The 16,804-nt window shown below is 41.2% G+C and overlaps 1 protein-coding gene across 11 annotated transcripts in view; it reads left to right on the forward strand.

The window, feature by feature from the left end:
- Window positions 1–15,758: 15,758 nt before the first annotated feature.
- adgrl2b.1 (adhesion G protein-coupled receptor L2b, tandem duplicate 1) overlaps window positions 15,759–16,804 on the forward strand; it is a 162,881-nt gene continuing 161,835 nt past the window's right edge. For all 11 annotated transcript variants that reach the window (XM_077556547.1, XM_077556551.1, XM_077556549.1 and 8 more), the window contains exon 1: window positions 15,759–16,273. The gene's annotated coding sequence lies outside the window, so the exon portion shown is untranslated. The remainder of the gene's footprint in view (window positions 16,274–16,804) is intronic.

Below are 16,804 nucleotides of genomic sequence, written 5' to 3' on the forward strand. Positions count from 1 at the left end.
AAAATTAAATAAAAAATAGAATCACGGATTCTATTTTTTTATTTAATTTTTTTTAACCCTACAATAGAATCACGGAGGGCAGCACGGTGGCTGACTGGTTAGCACGTCCGCCTCCCAGTGCAGAGGGCGTGAGATTGAGTCCGGGCTTCGGCCTTCCTGGGTGGAGTTTGCATGTTCTCCCCGTGCTTGCGTGGGTTTCACCGGGTACTCCGGTTTCCTCCCACATTCCAAAGACATGCATGGCAGGTTAATTGAACACTCCAAATTCTCCATAGGTGTGATTGTGAGTATGGTTGTTCGTCTCTGTGTGCCCTGTGATTGGCTGGCAACCAGTTAGGGGGTACCCTGCCTACTGCCCGAAGCCAGCTGGGATAGGCTCCAGCACCCCCGCGACCCTAGTGAGGAAAAGCGGTCAAGAAAATGGATGGATGGATGGAGAATCACGGATTTAAAGTGCATTTCATACACAAAATAACTCTATAACGCTTCACATATTGTGATTTAAAGTACATTTAAAGGCAAACAAATTAATAAACAAAAAAAAAAGAGTTAAAGCGATTATAAAAGCAAAGGAGATAAAAAAAAAAACAAGAACGTACAATGCCAGAACAAGATTTTCGAAAACTTGATTTTAAAAATACTTTGAAAGACCTTAATTATAAGTGTGATCAAGCATTTACACCTATCGGTTGCTTTGCTTTCAGTATTTATTCATTCATATTATTCACTCTGAAAGAATACCAGCTGTAGGACTATATCGAAAACAAATTCAGAGAAAAAACAGCTTTTTGAGGGTGATTGGGGTGGGGGGGGGGGGGGGGTTCGTGGTATTCACGGGATTTTATGGTATGCCTTGACTGACATTGCTTTATGCTACAGATAGAAAATAGAATTTTTGGCACAAAATTGTATGGGTTTGTCCAAAATATTTGCCGAACTCCTGATTGATCCATTATAGCGGGTCCATTTTTTAGGCCGGTCGTCCTGCCCGATGGTAAATATTGCTGTCGTGCATACTCCCTTCCCCCGGTGACAAATGACGAATAGTTAGCGCTGGATGTCGGCTGCCTTCCCCCGCCACCCCGACGACGAATAGAATGTAGCGCATGTCCGTTGTTCGTAAACCCAACAACACCCACCCCGTTGGCAAATACTTTTCCAGGCCGAATTTTGTTCCCAGTCCATCCCTGGTGTCCCAAGACTTTTGTCCAAAGAGTGTATTTGTTTGTTACAGCTTAGACTTTGCCAGACAATACATAGTGTACAGGCACAGGGTATGTTTTGGGTAGCTAGAAATGATGTGATGCTTTTCTGGCATCACCTGCCAGTTTGCACACTGTGCTGTAAATTTTCAGTCCATTTCATTTAGCTGGAGCCAGCACTTGTGAAGAGCCGCCATTATCGTGGGAGGCGGCGGTTCTGTTGCTGAAAATGAGACGCGGCGACACGATGGCGACTAGCAAGAAGCGCAATCGTCTGAAGAGATCCAACCGAGCATGAGGACAATCCGTCACTCGGAGTGCAAGAGTGTGTCGGTGTTATTGATTTCAAAATTGTGAGCACTCGATTGGACTTTCGAGCGAATAGAAAACACGCGGCCATTTTCGCCATCTCTACCAAAGGGCGATCGTGATATTTTGGATGAGAACGCAGGCGTGCGTAAGGGCTTTGATTACTGGCTGCTGACAGCACACGCTAGAAAAACCATCTTGCAGCACAAGTCTCACTCGGTTGGACTTCTTTTATCTTTCTCTCAGGGAAAATATACACTTCACTGCCGGGCTACTTCTGAGAGGCGCTCACATCTATTTCAGCTTGCTTTTTTTTCTCTTCATTTTTTTATTTTATTTTAATGCTCACTTTTTCTCATGAGCTGCTTCAAAAACCGATGCCTTCAAACCAACCAACCTTGAGAGAGGATAATATCGTCCTCTTTGCTGGATTTATTATTTATTGCGTCTGTGTTTGGTGTTAGGTTAGGCTTGTGCTCCAGGGTGCTAAAAATAGTAGCGGTCTCAGACCGTGCGCATGAATGACAGGTTTCCTTTCACTGGCACGCACAGATGACCCTGTTTTCTCTTTTCCTCAAAAGTTAACCCTGAAATACAGTACGCCTCAAACCAAGACATTATTGAAAGGAAAGGTTTTGCATGGCAACGAAGCTCCAAACTGAAATAGACTGTATATTAGCCACACTTTCTTGGAATCATTAGATTTTTCTCTTTTGTACTTCCTGCATTGTGCCTACTTCCATTCAACACAGGAACAATGAGCATTTGTTTCCATTTGTGGAAAAGAGTCAACTTGTTGCGCACAAAGCAGTGACACAACACTTGGATAAAGATAAACATGCACCGCTGGGGACTGAATTAAAACAAAGTGCTGTTGTAAGCATTTTAAAATACTCCAGACTGAATAGAAAACCTTCCTCACTCTGGATATGTTTATTTCAAGGTTGTTATTCTTCTAAAAAAAAAAAAAAAGCAACGGTGATTCTGCGTCCTGTTTTCCCCAAATTTAAGCGGGTGGGGGGTAATCAAGTCAAAAAAAGACCATCAAGCCTGGATCGGTGTTTCTTGTCAGACTTGATGAGTTGTAGTGAGCTGAATTCGCCCTCTAAATTCTTGATCTAACTTAAAATACTGGAGTTTTCTGTCAACTTAGGTCTCGTGGGGAAGGGGGTTTGGAGGAAGCAAAAAAAATAATAATAGGAGTCTTATATACAGTCCCACTCTAGAAGAGAGAACATACTGCGGCTGAACTCTCAAACCTCCTCCAAACAACCTCCAAAACAACTTTAGAATCGTACATTTATAAGTTGTGCTATTTCCAGTTGTTATTTGTATCTTACAACCATTTTCAACCATCTTAGTCCAAAACTAATAAGGAGAGAAAAATAAAGACTCTTTTGACCATCTGTTTTTTACTTTAGGTTATTTGTGAGTAGATCAATATGAGTTTTGAAGGGGAAGGGGAATTTTTTTTTACAACCATACGTTCAATACGTCCCCACTACTGTAGTCTAAAGACGACATACTGATTAATATTGCATTTGAGGAATATGAATTAGGCAACAACACAAAAATCCAACTTTTTTTTTTCCTAGTTCAGGGGGCGGCCATTTTGCCACTTGCTGTCGACTGAAAAGAGCTCAGTTAACGACTGTTACACCGTACGTTTTTTAGGGGTTTTGTGAGTTTGGTCATGTGACATTCACATACTGTATTAGTTTATGAGAGTTTAACCATGTGCCCAGATATTTGTATTGTGTGACTTTAAAAAAAAAAAAAAAAAATCCTATTAGCCATGATGATGGCTAAACCACTTTTGTAATGATTCTTGCTCCCAAATGCTCCATGCATTAGTTTTTATCTGTATTAAGGACCAGTTTCAGGTTGAGAGGTAATTGTTGGAGTGAAACTCTACTTGACCTCATATCCAATTTCACTGCTTACATTAACTGAACATCTGCAGTAAGATTCATGCACACACGGCCAAAACAAACAATACAACAAGAGAACTTTGGAAACTTTGAAAATCGATTGATGATGCAATCCACCACAAATTACAAAATGCCACGCTAATTAGTCTAAAAATGTTTTGTGGGCATCGTGATATATTTCCATTTCTTCCAAATACCATTCAGAACATGACATTTGTCCAAATATAAACTAAAATGTCAGATAGAAGAAGATAAGGACAACTGATACAAAATTAATTTTTTTGTCTCTTTTCTGACCCAAAATTGGATACCGGTAGTTAATTCATCTGATCCTGCCTCACCCTCTAGATAATGTTTTTGTGAAGAGTACCGGTATTTTGTGCGTAACTGTCCAAAATAATGAATGGAGATGAAAACATTCTCATTGGCAGTGTTAATACAACTCTACTACTTACACTTGACCTTTAAGTCAACCACTAGCTGTCCACCGCCACTTTATTCATATTTCATAACAAATTTTCCTATAGAAAACAATGAAATTTTTTTATTTGGCCAATTGTTGTCATAATAATAATGTATTCTACTAAGCAGTCCGACCAGAAACACATGGGCTCTTTTTGATGTTACGGTACATCATAATAAGTTCCATTTCTGGTTCTGTGGTCATCATCATATTTCACCTCTTTGCCATCACTGGTACCCTTTTGATATTCACTGTGCCAAAGTCTCAGTTTTTGTGTGAGAGACACATTTCCCCCAAAATGTTCTGGTTGGTTTCCAAATGTGAATGTTGAGGTTCCACTCTACATTTAACACTAAGTTCACTGTGCTTCTTAAATAAATGCCGCTCAATGTGCGTTGACCACAGTGCAAAGAACACCATATTGCAAAACCCAGATTATAAACATCTTTCAGATAGCGCATGGTGGATTGGATTGAGGGCAATTGGATTTGACGGGTACCAGGAGATCTTTAATCTGTCATTTTACGGGGGCAATTGAGGGCAGTAGTGTCCACTTTCCACCAGAAGCTCCCAAACAAGCCACGTTTGCTCCTTGGGGCACACTTGTTGTTCCAGCGACCATGGACAAGACAAGTTCATAAACAAGAGACCAACACACATTTGCTCCACTGATAATGCAGTTAACGCTCGGTGCTATCATCATCTTGCAGGCTTATTAGAGGCTTGGCTGCAGGATTTTCAATCGCCTGAAGTGTCAGTCAAATTGGTCCAGTTTAGCATTGTTAACACAACTTTCCTCACAATTTGGATCAATTGCATATCACCCCCTCAATAGCTCCCACACACCTAAATGAAATGATTGTTTTTTAAGTTGAAAGTCGGGGTTATGCCATAGGGGAGAAAGGCCGCATTGCTCCACTTGGGCTTTTGCAATTTCTAGTGCCTTCCACCAGGCAGTCAGGGTGGTGGAAATCATTGGGTTTTTAAAGCAATTATGTCGCTTAATCGATGTTGTAATGAAGAGTAAATCTAGAAGTCTGAGGTTATTACAATCCTTCTGTTCTAGTTCCAGCCAACAGTTAGTATCTCTGTTAGGTTGTGCCCATACAATGATATATTGTAGCTGGTTAGCTATACAGACGCTCCCCACCTTCCGAACGAGTTACGTTCCGGACGATCGTTCGTAAGGTGAATTTGTTCGTAAGTTGCTTCAGTGCTATATTTTGTATTATAATTTATGTTTAAAGCCTATATAAGTATATTGAAGGTTTATATAAGTATGTTTAAGGCTTGTACAAGTAACCTGCATTGGTTTGTACTGAAAAAAACTTAATAAAATGGAGAGAATACGTACAGTACTGTACTGTACTGCGTAAGTTAGAGAGAGAGAGCGAGAGAGAGACACACAGTATGTACATGTACGTAATAAGATAAATAAAATGAAGTTTAACTTACTTTTGGAAGATGTACTCGATGCTTAAGGAGATGGAGGAGGAGGAAGAGGAGGATTTTATATCATGAGAGATTCTTCGTCGTCGCTGGAATCGGATTCAAAAGTTATTTCCTCCTTCATGGGGACCGGCGTTTCTTCCTCCTCCTCCTCGCCACGTTGCTCAGCCTCCAATGAGCTCTCACAGCGCCAATCGTCGGTATTAGCGGCGGAAAGAAGCACTACGCGCAATACAAAATCTAACTTACAGCATTTCTTTCCAAACATTTTTCGACATACTGTACGCGCAGAAATGTTCGTATGTACCGTTGTTCGCAACTCGAATGTTCGTAAGTAGGGGAGCGTCTGTATAGTAGTGCATAAAATTTGGTGCTTCTACCGCCTTTGGATTTACTTTTCTGAAGAGTAGATAGACTAATCTTTGCTTTTTTTTTTAAATTCCAGTAAAATTCTGTAACTGCCGAGTCCAACAACTGGAACCAGTTAGCCGTAGGTTTAAATGGAATCATTGAGAAAAAATAGTTTATTTTGGGTAAAACTTTCATTTTAATGGTGGCTATTTGTCCTATTAGAGAAATAGGAAGATTATTCCAGCACTCCAAGTCACTATAAATGCTATCCAGAAGTGGAGTAAAGTTAAAATTAATTAAATCAGTTAATTTAGGTGAGATTTTTATGCCTAAGTATTTTAAATTACCAATAGGAAATGAGTAGTGTGGGTCCTGGCTTGCAGGGTTCCATGAATTTTCTGTAATAGGTAGAAGTGTTGATTTTGTCCAGTTAATAGAATAATCTGATAAATGTGAGAATTTAGTTAAGTTAAATACTTCCCCTAACGAAATAGCAGGCTTTTCTAAATAAAGTAAAATATCATCGGCATATAGATTAATTTTGTGTTCTGTTACCCCAGAGTGAATTTGAAATTTGACTCTATTTAGAAAAAAAATGACTATTTAGAGTGGGACTAAATAGACTCCGTTTTAGAGTAGGCAAATTTACACTCGGAAGAGAGTAAAATAAAGAATTGAAGAAAAATAAGTCACTCAAAGGTTGAGGAATGAAGTCACGACCTTCAGCTTGGGAGACTGCCACACTACCACCGGAGCTATGCCCCTCCTACTGTTTGTTTATCTCCAAGAGGAGACCAAAAACGATGTCTCTTGGAGAGGAAAATTCCAGCTGACACGAGTTATATACTAACACATAGCAGGAGCTGCGTGGCTCAGGGAATAGATCTGTCTCACAAGCTGAAGATCGTGAGTTTGTCCCTCAACCCTTGAGTGACTTTTATTTATTTCCAATTATTTTTTGTGTAAATGTGACTCAAAAACTGACTCTATTTGGTCCCACTCTAAATAGAGTCAAATTTATTCTACAGAATTTACTGTGAGCTTGTATATAATAAGTCTCATCGGCCATTCACCACAATGAACATGTCAATGAGACGATGAATTTGTAACTGCAATGTAGTTGCCAGATGAGGAAACAGTTAGCCTAGCGTCTTGAATTTCATCTTTACCCCATCTTAAGGCTTAAAAGTGTGTTTACATGCCGAACCACTCTTCTTCTTTGGAAGTTCATGAAGACAAATGACCTTCCTTACACTCTTTATACAACAGAGAACCAAAACATCAAAGTAAAATATCTCAAGTGGAAAATGAATTATTTAGAAGAGCAGGGGTGCGTAAACAAAAACAGCAGCGATATGATTTTGTACTGCAAGTAAAGACAAAATCCTGTGAACTGCTAGCGCAAGACTGATTAGGGCGGAAATAAACGTATCATAAAATGTGCTCCGTGGATCTCCAGATCATGATGAGGTTGACCCTTTTTATCCGCCTCGTTGCTCACAATACTGCGGCACGCTGGCCTAAACAATAAGCCGGGATATGGATGGAGAATTCCTCAATACAGAGAAGCCACAGTATTCGTGTCTGTGTGGAACAAGAGCGTTTATCGAATCATCCTTTGACTCCACCCTCCCTCCCCTTTCTCTCCTCAATAAACGACTCCTCTCTTATAGGATGAGATCGCCTTTGAGTTTGAAGCGTTTGATCATAATGAGCAAAACCACTTAGTAATGACTCGGGATGTATTCACCGCAGCGTTCCCAGCTATATACCCTCTTGTTCACCACACCCCACGTTATTCTGGAGCCTTTGTCCGCACGCTCACACAAGACGACACGGTTTAAAGGCAAACACGTTGTGGGTGACTCAAATCCTCCAAACGGCATCTCCCTGTGGGGCTTCAAAACCGCAAGATCACAAAACGGCACCCCAAAAAATGTAAACTACACTTATGTAATCCAGTACGAGTCTGTAAATCGAAAGCGGTGAACGAACGTTTTATTTACATGCAAGCTGCTCTTTTGTCCGCTGCTGCTTTTCAAGCATGTGTTGCAAAGCTTTATTAGCCATTTCTAAATAAATTAGCAAACGACCTGTAAAAGGATCCATATGCTCAAGTCACATGTGACCGTTAAACACATTCAATGCACCACAGCAACAAAGTGTAATGTTTATTGTTCCTGCTTTTAATTATTGCAGAGAAATGCAGTAACCTAGCGATAATGAGCAGTCGTAGGTAATGTTATGTGTATGTGACCCTGGTATTTACCCTCCCCTCCTCCCCCCACCCCTACCAAACCACACTAATTAAAGTATATTGGGTGAGCAAAACCAGGACTCGAATGTGGAAGCGATGTCTTAAAGTGGTGGGAAACAGGATTAGTTTTGGTGCTGCTATAGTTTTATAAATACTAAGAGTTGAGAATTGATCACACATGCGTGACTGATAAGTGCAAGAGGAAAATGAAAACAAAAGTAAGCTTACCGTCACTGTCCGATGGAGGACAACCATCTATGTCGCACGTACACTAGTTGACTGCAACCATTGCTGATTCACTTTCAACCAGTTTGCTGTCTAAAGAAGTACAATGTGACGTCGGCTATATGAAGTACTAGTGTAGATAAGCTTGGCACAACTGCATGACATTGGCATGGAAACAACTAACAAGTCTTCAGAACATTCACGATGGAACCGCTTCTTTCGGCCATTACAAGTACATTCAAGCAACTAATTTAGAATGAGTTTTCATTTATTGGCTAATTTACAACTTGCAATTTATGATATTTCATTTCAAGCAGTAAATTCTGTAGTGTAAATTTTACTTAAGTAAAATGTACACTTAAAAAAAAATATATATATATATATATTTTTTAAGGTCACTCAAGGGTTGAGGAACAAACCCACAACTTCAGGTTGGGAGTCAGCCAATCTACTCGCTGAGCCATGCAGGTCCTACTGTGTGTTAGTATATCGCTCGTGTCAGTTGGAATCGTAACTTCAAGACCAAAAATCTCCTTTTATAAGCTAACAGTAGGAGTGGCATAACTCAGGTGGTAGAGTGGCAGAGTTTATTTTTTATTTAATTTATTTTTTTTTTTAGATATAAACGAGTAAAATGTAGTCAAAATCTCTCCTTGCAAGATTTACTCAGAATTTCTGGGTGAAAAATCTTTATTAGTTTTTTTTCATGGCATAGTTGAATTCTCTTTTGCACACTAAAAATACTTTGAGTAAGATTTACTCTGAATATTTTACTCTCTTCCAAGTGTAAATTTTACTCTGTTTAGAAGGGACAAAATCGACTCTGTTTAGAGTCAAATTTACTCTATAGAATTTACTGTAGCTGCAGTTTTACATCTTGCATTTTGTTCCGTAATTGTGTCCTTAAAACCAAGGCCTTAAAACCAAAACTTCGATTTTTGGCTCATCATTACGACTCAGCTTGGTATGCATCCAGTTTGATTGGTCTGACGTCCTCCCCATATGCTATTCACAGCCACTGGGGGGGTATTTGGCACAGTGCTCAGTTCAGTTCTTTCTTTGGCATTTAAGTCAGTGGCAACAACATTTGCATACAGTTTCTAAGGAAACTGCAATTTGGTGTTGTAATGATGAGGTCCTTTAAAGCCAGTTATTTACTGCATGGGGCCTGTTCCTGCAATGACATGCCTTGCCAGCCCTCAGATGAGTCGGCAGGAAAAACTCCTTCGATTCTTATATGCAAACTTTTATTTTTAGGGGGTTTTGAACACAGCAGAGAATGACAGGGTGCGAAGAAAAAGCCAAGCAAAGCATTTTCACACTCAAAAAAACAAGGGAGCCGTCTGCAGTTCTTCTCGTTTTTGTGTGCGACTATTTTACATATACACTGTACTGACCACAATGATTATGACACCCATCCAGGGAAAGTTTACACTTTCGCTGGAGGATCATACATAAACATTATTTCTCTCGGTATGATGATGTGAGCTTGTAAATTTAGCCTGCTTCACTCATCTTTTCACTTTCCACCTGGTGAGCATGACCCAAATCTCTGGTGTGCGGCTATGCGTCTGTTTTGATACCGAAGCCACGGGTAACAGAGACCACTCACCCTGGCTATGTATTTTGGCGCATGAGAGGGAGCCAAGTGACATTTCAGACGTTAATAGATCCTCATTTCGCGGTTAAGTATTTGTACTCGGACTGACTCCTCTTAAGCAAATACATCCTGAATTAAATGTCTGAATTCGCACCACAGAGGGGGCTCTTATTATCAATACCGGCGAGCTAAAAATAGTTGAATAATGAAAGCTCCTGCTAGCCGTACATGAGCTTTCCAAAAAGGAAGCGACGTGGGGCTGAACTTTAAAAACCTGAGGAGAGCGTCACCGCAAAAAAACTGGCTTCCAGCTGTGCGGATCGCTTCCCTTCGTGTCATCTGACTGCTAAGACAACTTCACATGGTGTTTGGAGGCATAATGACAGAGCGCAGACAGCTCATAGAGAAATTGCATGTTGCCGTGACAATCGGGATGCACGGCACCCTCAGACATTACACATCACACGGAGAAAATGGGTGCCCATCGCCCTTTTTTGTGGTGACTGGATAAAATATTTCGCATCCTCATTTTTTATGGTATTATATACCCAGCAGCTGGCATATCCAGACTAAATGGCTTTGGTTCTTTTATAGGCAAACATTTTGTTGTCCAGTTAGCCATTAAGATGAGATCATATTTGCCCACAAATGGAATTTTAATGCTAATGTGTTGCAGCTTACAGTAATGCGCTCTCAACTTTGGAGTGGTAATTCCAGCAACAGAGCTTAATCACGGCCCCAAAAAGTCAGTTGGGTTTTCAGTTTTAAATCCCTTCAGGGACATTAAACAAAGTAAAAAAACAAAACAAGCCATAAATCTTCTTTGAAACCACCACAGGATGCGTGTAAACAATACATATCAGGGGCATTAATAGAATATACATTACTTTGTCGTTGCTATCCAATGGAAACTCGTAACTACGAGCTCCTTGTAACGTCAATTAGCTTTCAATTTTGGGGGTGCTACTCACTGGCGATATTGTGTGAACTTGTGGGCATACAAAGGCCCCCCCAAAAAAGGCGCAGGCACATTGATTCCAAATGGGCTAATTAATTTATTTATATCTACTATTATTATTTGATTTGTAATTAATAATTGAATTATATACCTTATTTACTATATTTAATAAATAAATGTACAGTATAATACATGCAACTATATAATAATTCAAAACACAATAATTTCATTTTTCTGTACCTGAAAATGGCATTATGGTCAGTCACTGTTCGGTCCACACGACCAAACCTTGACCTTTCGTCTTTAGTCGCTACTGTTGACAAAAAAACAAAATGTACTCTATTGCACTTTTTCAATTTCATAATTCACTTGTAGCTGTCACTCAGACAGTCTTAATAGGAGAAACTGAGCTATAAACATTGCAAGTGCAAACCTGGTCCCATTTTGAAAAAACTTGTCAAGGCCAGACTGAAAGGGGTCCAGTCAACCATCCATTTCCGAAAACTGTTTATTCTGGGCTGGGCAGCTACAGCCCTGAATTTGTGGCTGACATACAGTAAGGTGTGACATGCTCCCACTCACAGCTATGGACAATTCAAGTGTCTCAAATTAACATAAACATTAATATTTTTGAAGGATAGGAGGAAGCCAGAGTTTTGTTTTTTTAAGCCACAAGAACACGGAAAACAGGCGAGTGCCTCCAAAAGAAAGGCCTCAGCCAACACGAGACCAACAGTCTAATATGTCTAAGTTAGCTGGCCCGTTCATCTAGAAAGCTCAAGCACTAACGGTGATTGTGCAAATAGATTTGTAAGGCCCTATTTTCATAGATAGGTGCATGTGCGCTCGGCGTAAAAACTGGTGCATCTTCATTTATGTGGACCGACGTCGTTCTTCATTGACGCACCTGAGAATTTTGTCATAAAAAGTGCACTTAGACCAGGTGAAAGCATGTCTATGTTGGGGCGCAGGTGGTGTTACGCAGTTTTGTTTGATTTGATCAAGGTACACGCAGACGGATTTTGAGCTACCGGATGTGTGCGGGATGTCATCGTGTTCCATTTAGAAATATGACAACCCTCTAAATCATTGTAGAAATCATTTAATTGAAAAAATAAGCTAAACTTTTAGACTTTGGCCCAACTAAACAGCTAACTCACCAATTATACCAGTGTTTCTCAACCCTGGTCCTCAGGGCCCACTATCCAGCCTGTTTTCCATGCCTCCCTCTTCCCAATGCAGCTGATTCCAATAACAGCTAAACAGCAAGCTCTGGAGACGCCTGATAACGATCCTCACCTGCGTTGGAATTGGGAAACATGGAAAACAGGCTGGATGGTGGGCCCCGAGGACCAGGGTTGAGAAACACTGATTTATACTGTATATCCTCGAGTACACCTATCCAGCCTGGATTTCATGTCTCCAACAGCCAACACAGGTGTTTGAAACGATCAGCTAATCAGCAAGCTCTGCATGAAGCCTGATAACGATCCTCAGCTGTGTTGGCTGAAGGAGACCTGGAAAACAGGCTGGATAGGGGTACTTGAGGACCGGGGTTGAGAACCTCTGATCTGGATAATAGTTGCTGTTTATTGCTCTACCTAACTATCACGCTAACAAATTAACCAGTAACAAATTAAGTGCTAATTATATAGCCTAAATATGGGTTCTAACCAGGACTCCATTACAATTTAGCGCATTTGAACCTAACGTAACTATATATACAGTATGTGTAGTTCACTAGTTGCCCTTTGGCTGTCTATCAAACTACATATGTAGCTGTCTATCAAACTAATTCGATAACCACATGAGCCTAATTCTAGCCTGAGTTCACCTAAACCCATTTTGCCTCCAACCAGTAATACACTCCTTTTTAGAGCCGTAAATTAACCAAACCTTTTTAATGAAATCTAACTAGCCTACTTATCCATCTAGCTAACAGGTTGCCGTTCTATTTCTATATATCTCACTAACTATCAAGCTAATGGGGTATATGCCACGGAGGAGGCGGGACTTCCGACTTCCTGGCTTTCACACATCAGCTTTGTTTCCATTTCCTGTTTGCGACGTGTGGGCCGCGTCCCAGTTCTTGCGCTTCCGCCTTTGTGCCCCTTGGTCACGCACAGTTATTATAGTTTTGGAATTTTTCATTTTAGTTAGTTTTGAGGTTTTTTTTGTTTTTGTTTATTAATTTAGTTAGTTTTAATTAGTTTTTTAACTCTTTCACTGCCACTGACGTTTAAAGACGTCAAGTAAAAACCTACAGAGCACTGCCAATGACGTCAAGACGTCCTCCAATTTTTTTTGTTTTTTTTTTTGAAACGGGTGGGGGGAAGCCTTCCGCATCTCTGTTGAAAGTTTCAATTAGGTCTGTTGTGCCTAAGGACTATTTTTGCCCCCTAGAGGGCAGCGATGACTGTCTTTTGACAAGATCGGGTGGGCGTCAGTAGAGGCGGAGCTAGCGCGTCGAGCAGGAGATCAGAATGGAAAACAAAGGAAAAATGGCGACCGTTTGCGAGGAGTTCACGCCCGAGCCGTTTTATTTCAAAGACAAAAGCATCGACCAAAGCTAAAAGAGCACATTGATGACAACGATGATGATGATGATGATGATGATGACTCCGTGGATGGAAAGCATTGACGCGGCAGGAGAAGACGTGGGGGGGGGGGGAAGCTAGATGGCTGAGGAGAAAGTGGTGCCCGTTTGGAAAGCAGCTCTCTACACTTACAAGACGAGGGATCGACCAACGCTAAAAGAGCACATTGATGACGACGATGATCATCATCATCGATGATGATGAAGGTGAATCCGAGCTTGACGGCGAAATTGGAACCGCTGACGCGGCGGCTATGACGGCGTCATAAACGCGTAGCACAATCGAGCACGCACAGGCGGACGTTCGATCGGACGACGAAGAGTGCCCCGAGTCCAATGCATATTCATCGGAGGAGTGTGTACAGTCTGCTACGTGCTATTTATTCCCCGGAAAAAAAGGAAAGTGTAACGTGTAACGTTTGCGCGCGAAACGGCCAAAGTGAAAGTAAACTGTTGTGCGAGTCCAGCGGCGTCTCCTTGCACGCAGGAGAGCGTTATAAAAAGAAAAACTGTATTTGAAACATCCACATAATTGTAAGTAGTACCACAGTTGCACACATTTGTAAATAGTTTGCGAAATTGTTTTGTCAAATTGTTACACTGTTGAATGGAAATAAACGTATTTTGCAATCAAAAAACACTTTTTCATTGTTGGTGAAAGCGTTTTACAGAAGTAAAGCACTATTTAGGTGTTTGTGGCATCATTCATGGACACAAAGAAGTGTACAATTCACTAGAGTGCATGAAATAACATCGTTTCACAAAAAGCCCTTTTTCTCCGTTTTTTTTGTTTCAAAACAGAGAATTTCGGTGAAAGTAACCATTTTCTATTGTTGATTACTGAAGAACGGAATAAGGTAGAAACAAACTCTTTTTTTCTGATGAAAGATGAGAGTCCAATCTTTCATTTGGTAGTATGTGTGTTTCCATAGTCCAAACACAACATTTTCTGTGGACCTTGAAAGATCAGTCAAAATGCTTAAATCGGCTGGCACTGGCGACAACCCGTTTCTGAAAACGTCTGGCAGTGAAAGAGTTAAGGGGGTTCTGTTAGTCTTTATTAGTTTTAGTTATTTCATAAATGCTTAGTTTTTGTTTAGTTTTAGTTAGTTTCAGTATTAGTTTTAGTTTACAAAAAAAGTGTATTACTTGTGCGCAATATTTAAAAAACACCATAGGAGCAATGTCATCTGAAGGTGCTTTTCTATTGGCTGCTGCTATATGACGTCACTTTTGAGTGACACACTTTCAAACATCCTTATTCTGGTTAATATCAAAATAAATCACAATCTAAATTCACATTTAAAATCATCCCCAAAGGCTCATGCATTAAATTAATTGCCAAAGACGAATGACATTTTTACAATAATTATAGTTAGTTTTGTAAACATAAAATGTAGTTTCAGTTAGTTTTCGTTGTTTAAAAAGCATTTTCGTTTTTATTTTATTTCGTTAACTAAATAGTTTTTTGAATTTTAGTTTTAGCTTTTTCGTTAGTTTTAGTTAACCTTGGTTGTGCGTTCCCGTCGACGGGTGCGAGTGTGTAGTGTGTCTGTCTCAGTTGTCCGAAGCATTTCAGAGAGTGGAGACGCCCGGCGGGAGCGCGCGTTTGTGGGGCGCAGGTGTGTTGGACCGCGGCCATCAGTGGCCGGAAACAACGCTGATGTGTGAAACCCGGAAGTCCGTGGCATCTACCCCATTCGCAAAGCTCAGGAACTACTTATAGAAGTTTGAATTTGCTTGATTGTATTCACATTCCAGCCAGAACGCTATGCTAATAAGTCTCAATTAACCACATCTTTTTGAATGTGACCAAACTAACAAATGAAGTAACTTAAGTTATTTTTCACTCTAAGTAAGTAACCTGTTGCTGTTTGGTATGTACTTATGTGTCATGGATAGCTATCAAGCTAACTAATACTACTAGTAGTAAGCGCACATAGTCTGAATTTACCTGAATCCATTCAGTTTCTGACCAGAACTTACTAGCTATAACTAACCAGCCAACTACTTATCTGTCTAGATAACTAGTTACTGTACTACCGATCCATCAAAATTAGCTAACGAGTCAACCACAATTGTTTGATGGGCTCTTTGCACAAATCCACTACTTCCTGACCTCAGCACCACTCCTTCATTTTCTGTCTTTCATGATTGTGTCTGGCCATTGTCGTCGTGGTTACCGAGGTCAGGCACACCTGGATTATTCAGTTTGTCGAATCATGAAAGACAGGAAATTAAGAAGCGTTGCTGAGTTCAGGAAGTAGTGGATTTGTGCAAAGAGCTCATTGTTTAATTAGAGGCTGAATCCATTCCGAACTCCAAAATGGATTTGAGAAAACTCCACTCCGGGATTTCCTCGCGTCGGTGTCCAGCCAGCTGCTGCAGAGTCGGTCCAGTGCTCCTCGCTTGTCTGCTCAGTTGTCCTCTTGACTGCTCTGGAGTCGTGTGGATGTGACACGCGCCGGCGGGCGTGCAACTGAAGCTCGGAGCTCACCGAGAATCTCATCTCAACACTACCCGGCTTGCGTGTTCCGCCGTCGGGCTTCAACGACTCCCTCCAGACCCACTTCGTCGCGACCTGGTCGGGACTTTTTCCAATTCACCTCGTCTCATTGGAGCGTGTTCCCCCCCACTTCAACCTTCTCTTTTTAAACGCGGGGCATGGTGCTTCACTTAAAAAAAACAACAACAACGTTCCTCTCTTCGCTTTGGAGCTTTTCGCCCCGACCTGGATGTATCGACTTGTGGGGGAGCGTCTACCTGCCACCGCCGCCTGTCCGCTGTGAGGCGACCCGAACATGCAGCCGAGTCGAGCCTGTTTTTGTGTGACCTGGAGCTCAGTTTGTGGGGGCCGCCTCGTCTAAACCAGGCCAGCCGAGTTGAAGGGGGGGGCGATTTGAAATTCACAGTCCTTCATCTTTCTAGCACGGTAAGTAGCACCCGCTCCATCGATACATAGCGTTAAGAAGTGGCTCTCTGGCGGACTTTGGAAAATGTTCATTAATCGCAATGAAAGCAGCAATGTAGCGTTTATCGCCTTTCTTTTGAATTTCTGCAATTATGTGCACAATTAAAGAATCGGAGGGAAATTACGAGTCTTGCAGTAACAGTGTGAATTTCCCAACACACACACTTTGAACAGCATCTAAGTAGCTGGATGTCAGTTGCGGTCTCCATTTACCTCTCCATTTTGCAGCTATAAAATAAGATCATTGCACAGAGCATTTATAATTCACGGAGCCTCGTGCCAGCCATGCGAGATGATGGCACGCGCAGACAGATGCAGAGTTTTTACAGGCTGGGGAGCAATATCTGCCAGCCCCCCCTTACGTGAGGCATTTTCGGAGGCAGTCTCTGGCCGGGATCCTCCAGAGAGCAAAGCACCGCTGACACATCAAGGTTAAACCACATTTGCGTTGCGCTCAATTCTTGTGGACGGCGTTCAATCGTGCTGCAGCGT

Source organism: Vanacampus margaritifer, chromosome 2, assembly GCF_051991255.1.
Source record: "Vanacampus margaritifer isolate UIUO_Vmar chromosome 2, RoL_Vmar_1.0, whole genome shotgun sequence".
NCBI classification, from domain to species: Eukaryota; Metazoa; Chordata; class Actinopteri; order Syngnathiformes; family Syngnathidae; genus Vanacampus; species Vanacampus margaritifer.